Genomic DNA, 9,649 nt, shown 5'->3' on the forward strand with positions numbered 1-9,649 from the left:
GGCTTAAACCTGCGTTTGCAGGTAACGGCCAGAGGGTGGCAGTCTTTCTACGTTCCCCATGCTGGTACTAGGGCAACAGGCCTTCCGGCCAGTGGTGTTCCTCGGTTATAAATTAGAGTGAATTGTGCCTGAAGAAACCCACAAATGCTGATGTCTCCTTACTTATGTTTGTCTTTTAAATTTACCTTATATTTATTATTGGAGCAATATTACATTGTGTACATGGAACAGTTCTTCTTGGTGCGTTCCTCTGTTGATGGACATTTTCATTGCTTCCAAATGTTGGCTATGGTCAATATGGCTGGAGTGCAGGATTGCCAGCCTGTGACGTTTTGATTCTCATTTTCTCAGGGGATAGGCCCAGCAGTGGGTATGACTGATTGACGGGTAGCTCAGTGTTTACCTTTTCAAGGCACTTCCATTGTGTTTTCATTAGTGGCTCTTACCACGTCCCCCTTAGGGCCGAGTGTACGCATTCCTCCACAGTCCCTTCAGCATTTATTTTTTGAAACATTTTTGCTGATGGCCATTCTGACTGCTGTGAGCTGATAGGGTTTTGTAATTTGGGTTTGCATGTCTTTAAAAATTCCTAAAATATATCATTTTCCCACACCTTTTCTTTCCTCTTTAAAGGAAAAGCTGTGAGTACCACATAGCTCTTGAAATTGTCTTCTTGGAAGGTTGCCCTCTTTTGAAATTTTTGCTCCATTTTTGATCCCAGGATTTATTTGGAGGGCAGGTGTCATTTACAGAATGGCAAGTTGGTGAATATTTAGTGACCTTTAGCAGTGGGTTGAAAGCTGCTGTTGTGGGAAATGGCCACAAGGAGGCAGCATTTCTCCATTCCCAAATCTGAGTACTAGGGCAGCAGAGCCTTTCTGGAAGTCGTGTTCCTAGGTTGTAAATTAGAATGGAATGTGCCAGGAGAAACCCCCATAAGTTTAGGTCTCATTACTTCTTGTTTTTGTTATTTTTTTTAATCGGGGTAAGGACTAGAATATTGTTTGTCCTAGGGGTACACAATCTGGTTCATTTGTACATTTTATATGTCTACTCTACAGATCCTCTTCCCATGTAAAATATTACAGAGTGTTCTGTAGACCTCCCTTGCTATATGGTCGGTCGTTTTGAAATATGTATATAATATGTATTTGGATATGTATAGTAACACTAATCTCATTTATCCATTCCCCCCACCTTTCCTTTTAGATGAGCATAGTTGGTTTTCTAAGTCTGTGAGTGTCTTTCTCTGTGGAAATATGTTCATTTGTGTCAGTGATTAGATAACGCCTCTAAGGGATATCATAGGATATAGGTCTTTTGCTTTCCGACTTACCTCATGTTTTGTGATTATCTCCAGGCTCATCTCTGGTGCCTCAAAGAGCAGTGTTTCATTGTTTTCCATGGCTAATATTCCATTGTGTACATGGACTCCTTCTTCTTTATCCATTCACCTGTTGATGGACATTTTGGTTGCTTCGCATCTTGGCTATTTTGAATAAGGCTGCAGTGCAGCTTTTGCAGCCTGTGTCTTTTCGATCCTGGTCTTCTCAGGTGAGAGGCCCAGTGGTGTGCCTGCTGGATTGAATGGTACCTCAGTTTTCACTTTTCAACGCAGTTCCTTTCGGTAGTCATTATTGGCTGTTAACCACTTTCCTTCCCACCAGCACCTAGAGGTTACACAGTTCTCTACAACCCCGTCAGCATTTATTGTTGGTAGACTTTTTGCTGACGGTCAGTCGACAGGTGTGAGTTGAAACCTTTTGGTTGATTAGATTGCATGAGTCTAATAATTCCTGAGGTTGAGCTTTTACCCATTTTCCTGTTTTTTTGTTTAAAGATAGTGAGGAATACTTACCTCTGCATACTATCTTCTTGAAACATTCGCCTGTTTTGAATTTCTTTTGTCCATTCCCCACCTGAGCACAATTTTTGATGGCAGGTGTCCTTTACAGCCCTGAGCCCTTGTGTATTTTAAGTGACCAGTAGCTGTGGGTTTAAAGCTGCTCTTGCGGGAAACGGCCACAAGGGGGCAGCATTTCTCCTTTACCAAATCTGGTCACTAGGGCAACAGAGCCTTAATGGAAGTCGTGTTCTAGGTTGTAAAGTACAATGGAATGTGCCGGGAAAAAGCCCTTTAAGTGTATGTGTCATTCCTTCTTGTTTGTATTTTTAACAAAATTTTTATTCTTTATCACAGCAAATTCGATTACAATGGTTTGTTTGGTCTAGGTGTGCAAGACGTGGTTCCTTCACACATATACATATATCTATTCTTCTTTGGAATCTCTTCCCGTGTAGGTTATGACACAATGTTGAGTAGTCTTCTCTTGGTATTCTGTAGGTCTTTGGTGATTATATATTTCACGTGTGTTTGTATATCTCTGTTCACCTCAATATGGTAATGTACCCAATCCTCACACCTTTCCATTTGGTGAACCTTAAGTTTTTGTACTGAATCTGTGATTGCCTTTCTCTGTGGAAGTATCTTCGTTTGTATCAATTTTTAGGTAACACCTCTATGTGGTATGATAGGATATGTGTCTTTCGCTTTCTCACTTATTCCAAGTTGCGTGATTACTTCTAGAGTCATCTATGGTGCTGCAAATGGCATTGTTTCATTTTATCGCTAGCTCATAATCCATCTGTACATGTAGCAGTTCTTCTTTGTCCACCCATCTGTCGGTGGACTTTTTGGTGACTTCCATATCTTGGCTATGGTAATACTGTGCAATGCAGATTTGCCTGCCTCTTTCTTTCCAATTCTGTCTTCTTATGTTATAGGTCCAGGAATAAGCCTCTGGATCGTACGGTAGCTCAATGTTTACCTTTTAACGGCACCTCCACTCTGCTCTCATGAGTGGCTCTCTCCAGGTTACATCCCACTTAAAGTGGAGGGTTTGCATTTCTCCACAGCACCTTCAGCATTTATTCTTTGTGGTTTTTTACTGATGGTTATTCTGACTGGTGTGAGCTGATACGTCTTTGTGGCTGAATTTGCATGTGTCTCATGATCCATTAAAACTGAGCTTTAAGGCAGGTCCTTTTCATTTTTCAGGCTGTGAGTACCGCTTAGTTCTTCAAAGTGTTTTCTTAAAGTATGTATGTCATAATTTTAAAATTTTTTGGCCATTACCTCCCTGAAGACATTTTGCGGTGACCATTAGCACAGGCTTAAACCTGCGTTTGCAGGTAACGGCCAGAGGGTGGCGGTCTTTCTACGTTCCCCATGCTGGTACTAGGGCAACAGGCCTTCCGGCCAGTGGTGTTCCTCGGTTATAAATTAGAGTGGAATGTGCCTGAAGAAACCCACAAATGCTGATGTCTCCTTACTTATGTTTGTCTTTTAAATTTACCTTATATTTATTATTGGAGCAATATTACATTGTGTACATGGAAGAGTTCTTCTTGGTGCGTTCCTCTGTTGATGGACATTTTCATTGCTTCCAAATGTTGGCTATGGTCAATATGGCTGGAGTGCAGGATTGCCAGCCTGTGACGTTTTGATTCTCATTTTCTCAGGGGATAGGCCCAGCAGTGGGTATGACTGATTGACGGGTAGCTCAGTGTTTACCTTTTCAAGGCACTTCCATTGTGTTTTCATTAGTGGCTCTTACCACGTCCCCCTTAGGGCCGAGTGTACGCATTCCTCCACAGTCCCTTCAGCATTTATTTTTTGAAACATTTTTGCTGATGGCCATTCTGACTGCTGTGAGCTGATAGGTTTTTGTAATTTGGGTTTGCATGTCTTTAAAAATTCCTAAAATATATCATTTTCCCACACCTTTTTCTTTCCTCTTCTTTAAAGGAAAAGCTGTGAGTACCACATAGCTCTTGAAATTGTCTTCTTGGAAGGTTGCCCTCTTTTGAAATTTTTGCTCCATTTTTGATCCCAGGATTTATTTGGAGGGCAGGTGTCATTTACAGAATGGCAAGTTGGTGAATATTTAGTGACCTTTAGCAGTGGGTTGAAAGCTGCTGTTGTGGGAAATGGCCACAAGGAGGCAGCATTTCTCCATTCCCAAATCTGAGTACTAGGGCAGCAGAGCCTTTCTGGAAGTCGTGTTCCTAGGTTGTAAATTAGAATGGAATGTGCCAGGAGAAACCCCCATAAGTTTAGGTCTCATTACTTCTTGTTTTTGTTATTTTTTTTAATCGGGGTAAGGACTAGAATATTGTTTGTCCTAGGGGTACACAATCTGGTTCATTTGTACATTTTATATGTCTACTCTACAGATCCTCTTCCCATGTAAAATATTACAGAGTGTTCTGTAGACCTCCCTTGCTATATGGTCGGTCGTTTTGAAATATGTATATAATATGTATTTGGATATGTATAGTAACACTAATCTCATTTATCCATTCCCCCCACCTTTCCTTTTAGATGAGCATAGTTGGTTTTCTAAGTCTGTGAGTGTCTTTCTCTGTGGAAATATGTTCATTTGTGTCAGTGATTAGATAACGCCTCTAAGGGATATCATAGGATATAGGTCTTTTGCTTTCCGACTTACCTCATGTTTTGTGATTATCTCCAGGCTCATCTCTGGTGCCTCAAAGAGCAGTGTTTCATTGTTTTCCATGGCTAATATTCCATTGTGTACATGGACTCCTTCTTCTTTATCCATTCACCTGTTGATGGACATTTTGGTTGCTTCGCATCTTGGCTATTTTGAATAAGGCTGCAGTGCAGCTTTTGCAGCCTGTGTCTTTTCGATCCTGGTCTTCTCAGGTGAGAGGCCCAGTGGTGTGCCTGCTGGATTGAATGGTACCTCAGTTTTCACTTTTCAACGCAGTTCCTTTCGGTAGTCATTATTGGCTGTTAACCACTTTCCTTCCCACCAGCACCTAGAGGTTACACAGTTCTCTACAACCCCGTCAGCATTTATTGTTGGTAGACTTTTTGCTGACGGTCAGTCGACAGGTGTGAGTTGAAACCTTTTGGTTGATTAGATTGCATGAGTCTAATAATTCCTGAGGTTGAGCTTTTACCCATTTTCCTGTTTTTTTGTTTAAAGAGAGTGAGGAATACTTACCTCTGCATACTATCTTCTTGAAACATTCGCCTGTTTTGAATTTCTTTTGTCCATTCCCCACCTGAGCACAATTTTTGATGGCAGGTGTCCTTTACAGCCCTGAGCCCTTGTGAATTTTAAGTGACCAGTAGCTGTGGGTTTAAAGCTGCTCTTGCGGGAAACGGCCACAAGGGGGCAGCATTTCTCCTTTACCAAATCTGGTCACTAGGGCAACAGAGCCTTAATGGAAGTCGTGTTCTAGGTTGTAAAGTACAATGGAATGTGCCGGGAAAAAGCCCTTTAAGTGTATGTGTCATTCCTTCTTGTTTGTATTTTTAACAAAATTTTTATTCTTTATCACAGCAAATTCGATTACAATGGTTTGTTTGGTCTAGGTGTGCAAGACGTGGTTCCTTCACACATATACATATATCTATTCTTCTTTGGAATCTCTTCCCGTGTAGGTTATGATACAATGTTGAGTAGTCTTCTCTTGGTATTCTGTAGGTCTTTGGTGATTATATATTTCACGTGTGTTTGTATATCTCTGTTCACCTCAATATGGTAATGTACCCAATCCTCACACCTTTCCATTTGGTGAACCTTAAGTTTTTGTACTGAATCTGTGATTGCCTTTCTCTGTGGAAGTATCTTCGTTTGTATCAATTTTTAGGTAACACCTCTATGTGGTATGATAGGATATGTGTCTTTCGCTTTCTCACTTATTCCAAGTTGCGTGATTACTTCTAGAGTCATCTATGGTGCTGCAAATGGCATTGTTTCATTTTATCGCTAGCTCATAATCCATCTGTACATGTAGCAGTTCTTCTTTGTCCACCCATCTGTCGGTGGACTTTTTGGTGACTTCCATATCTTGGCTATGGTAATACTGTGCAATGCAGATTTGCCTGCCTCTTTCTTTCCAATTCTGTCTTCTTAGGTTATAGGTCCAGGAATAAGCCTCTGGATCGTACGGTAGCTCAATGTTTACCTTTTAACGGCACCTCCACTCTGCTCTCATGAGTGGCTCTCTCCAGGTTACATCCCACTTAAAGTGGAGGGTTTGCATTTCTCCACAGCACCTTCAGCATTTATTCTTTGTGGTTTTTTACTGATGGTTATTCTGACTGGTGTGAGCTGATACGTCTTTGTGGCTGAATTTGCATGTGTCTCATGATCCATTAAAACTGAGCTTTAAGGCAGGTCCTTTTCATTTTTCAGGCTGTGAGTACCGCTTAGTTCTTCAAAGTGTTTTCTTAAAGTATGTATGTCATAATTTTAAAATTTTTTGGCCATTACCTCCCTGAAGACATTTTGCGGTGACCATTAGCACAGGCTTAAACCTGCGTTTGCAGGTAACGGCCAGAGGGTGGCGGTCTTTCTACGTTCCCCATGCTGGTACTAGGGCAACAGGCCTTCCGGCCAGTGGTGTTCCTCGGTTATAAATTAGAGTGGAATGTGCCTGAAGAAACCCACAAATGCTGATGTCTCCTTACTTATGTTTGTCTTTTAAATTTACCTTATATTTATTATTGGAGCAATATTACATTGTGTACATGGAAGAGTTCTTCTTGGTGCGTTCCTCTGTTGATGGACATTTTCATTGCTTCCAAATGTTGGCTATGGTCAATATGGCTGGAGTGCAGGATTGCCAGCCTGTGACGTTTTGATTCTCATTTTCTCAGGGGATAGGCCCAGCAGTGGGTATGACTGATTGACGGGTAGCTCAGTGTTTACCTTTTCAAGGCACTTCCATTGTGTTTTCATTAGTGGCTCTTACCACGTCCCCCTTAGGGCCGAGTGTACGCATTCCTCCACAGTCCCTTCAGCATTTATTTTTTGAAACATTTTTGCTGATGGCCATTCTGACTGCTGTGAGCTGATAGGTTTTTGTAATTTGGGTTTGCATGTCTTTAAAAATTCCTAAAATATATCATTTTCCCACACCTTTTTCTTTCCTCTTCTTTAAAGGAAAAGCTGTGAGTACCACATAGCTCTTGAAATTGTCTTCTTGGAAGGTTGCCCTCTTTTGAAATTTTTGCTCCATTTTTGATCCCAGGATTTATTTGGAGGGCAGGTGTCATTTACAGAATGGCAAGTTGGTGAATATTTAGTGACCTTTAGCAGTGGGTTGAAAGCTGCTGTTGTGGGAAATGGCCACAAGGAGGCAGCATTTCTCCATTCCCAAATCTGAGTACTAGGGCAGCAGAGCCTTTCTGGAAGTCGTGTTCCTAGGTTGTAAATTAGAATGGAATGTGCCAGGAGAAACCCCCATAAGTATAGGTCTCATTACTTCTTGTTTTTGTTATTTTTTTTAATCGGGGTAAGGACTAGAATATTGTTTGTCCTAGGGGTACACAATCTGGTTCATTTGTACATTATATATGTCTACTCTACAGATCCTCTTCCCATGTAAAATATTACAGAGTGTTCTGTAGACCTCCCTTGCTATATGGTCGGTCGTTTTGAAATATGTATATAATATGTATTTGGATATGTATAGTAACACTAATCTCATTTATCCATTCCCCCCACCTTTCCTTTTAGATGAGCATAGTTGGTTTTCTAAGTCTGTGAGTGTCTTTCTCTGTGGAAATATGTTCATTTGTGTCAGTGATTAGATAACGCCTCTAAGGGATATCATAGGATATAGGTCTTTTGCTTTCCGACTTACCTCATGTTTTGTGATTATCTCCAGGCTCATCTCTGGTGCCTCAAAGAGCAGTGTTTCATTGTTTTCCATGGCTAATATTCCATTGTGTACATGGACTCCTTCTTCTTTATCCATTCACCTGTTGATGGACATTTTGGTTGCTTCGCATCTTGGCTATTTTGAATAAGGCTGCAGTGCAGCTTTTGCAGCCTGTGTCTTTTCGATCCTGGTCTTCTCAGGTGAGAGGCCCAGTGGTGTGCCTGCTGGATTGAATGGTACCTCAGTTTTCACTTTTCAACGCAGTTCCTTTCGGTGGTCATTATTGGCTGTTAACCACTTTCCATCCCACCAGCACCTAGAGGTTACACAGTTCTCTACAACCCCGTCAGCATTTATTGTTGGTAGACTTTTTGCTGACGGTCAGTCGACAGGTGTGAGTTGGAACCTTTTGGTTGATTAGATTGCATGAGTCTAATAATTCCTGAGGTTGAGCTTTTACCCATTTTCCTGTTTTTTTGTTTAAAGAGAGTGAGGAATACTTACCTCTGCATACTATCTTCTTGAAACATTCGCCTGTTTTGAATTTCTTTTGTCCATTCCCCACCTGAGCACAATTTTTGACGGCAGGTGTCCTTTACAGCCCTGAGCCCTTGTGAATTTTAAGTGACCAGTAGCTGTGGGTTTAAAGCTGCTCTTGCGGGAAACGGCCACAAGGGGGCAGCATTTCTCCTTTACCAAATCTGGTCACTAGGGCAACAGAGCCTTAATGGAAGTCGTGTTCTAGGTTGTAAAGTACAATGGAATGTGCCGGGAAAAAGCCCTTTAAGTTTATGTGTCATTCCTTCTTGTTTGTATTTTTAACAAAATTTTTATTCTTTATCACAGCAAATTCGATTACAATGGTTTGTTTGGTCTAGGTGTGCAAGATGTGGTTCCTTCACACATATACATATATCTATTCTTCTTTGGAATCTTTTCCCGTGTAGGTTATGACACAATGTTGAGTAGTCTTCTCTTGGTATTCTGTAGGTCTTTGGTGATTATATATTTCACGTGTGTTTGTATATCTCTGTTCACCTCAATATGGTAATGTACCCAATCCTCACACGTTTCCATTTGGTGAACCTTAAGTTTTTGTACTGAATCTGTGATTGCCTTTCTCTGTGGAAGTATCTTCGTTTGTATCAATTTTTAGGTAACACCTCTATGTGGTATGATAGGATATGTGTCTTTCGCTTTCTCACTTACTCCAAGTTGCGTGATTACTTCTAGAGTCATCTATGGTGCTGCAAATGGCATTGTTTCATTTTATCGCTAGCTCATAATCCATCTGTACATGTAGCAGATCTTCTTTGTCCACCCATCTGTCGGTGGACTTTTTGGTGATTTCCATATCTTGGCTATGGTAATACTGTGCAATGCAGATTTGCCTGCCTCTTTCTTTCCAATTCTGTCTTCTTAGGTTATAGGTCCAGGAATAAGCCTCTGGATCGTACGGTAGCTCAATGTTTACCTTTTAACGGCACCTCCACTCTGCTCTCATGAGTGGCTCTCTCCAGGTTACATCCCACTTAAAGTGGAGGGTTTGCGTTTCTCCACAGCACCTTCAGCATTTATTCTTTGTGGTTTTTACTGATGGTTATTCTGACTGGTGTGAGCTGATACGTCTTTGTGGCTGAATTTGCATGTGTCTCATGATCCATTAAAACTGAGCTTTAAGGCAGGTCCTTTTCATTTTTCAGGCTGTGAGTACAGCTTAGTTCTTCAAAGTGTTTTCTTAAAGTATGTATGTCATAATTTTAAAATTTTTTCGCCATTACCTCCCTGAAGACATTTTGCGGTGACCATTAGCACAGGCTTAAACCTGCGTTTGCAGGTAACGGCCAGAGGGTGGCAGTCTTTCTACGTTCCCCATGCTGGTACTAGGGCAACAGGCCTTCCGGCCAGTGGTGTTCCTCGGTTATAAATTAGAGTGGATTGTGCC

Source organism: Eschrichtius robustus, chromosome 5, assembly GCF_028021215.1.
Source record: "Eschrichtius robustus isolate mEscRob2 chromosome 5, mEscRob2.pri, whole genome shotgun sequence".
Taxonomy (NCBI): domain Eukaryota; kingdom Metazoa; phylum Chordata; class Mammalia; order Artiodactyla; family Eschrichtiidae; genus Eschrichtius; species Eschrichtius robustus.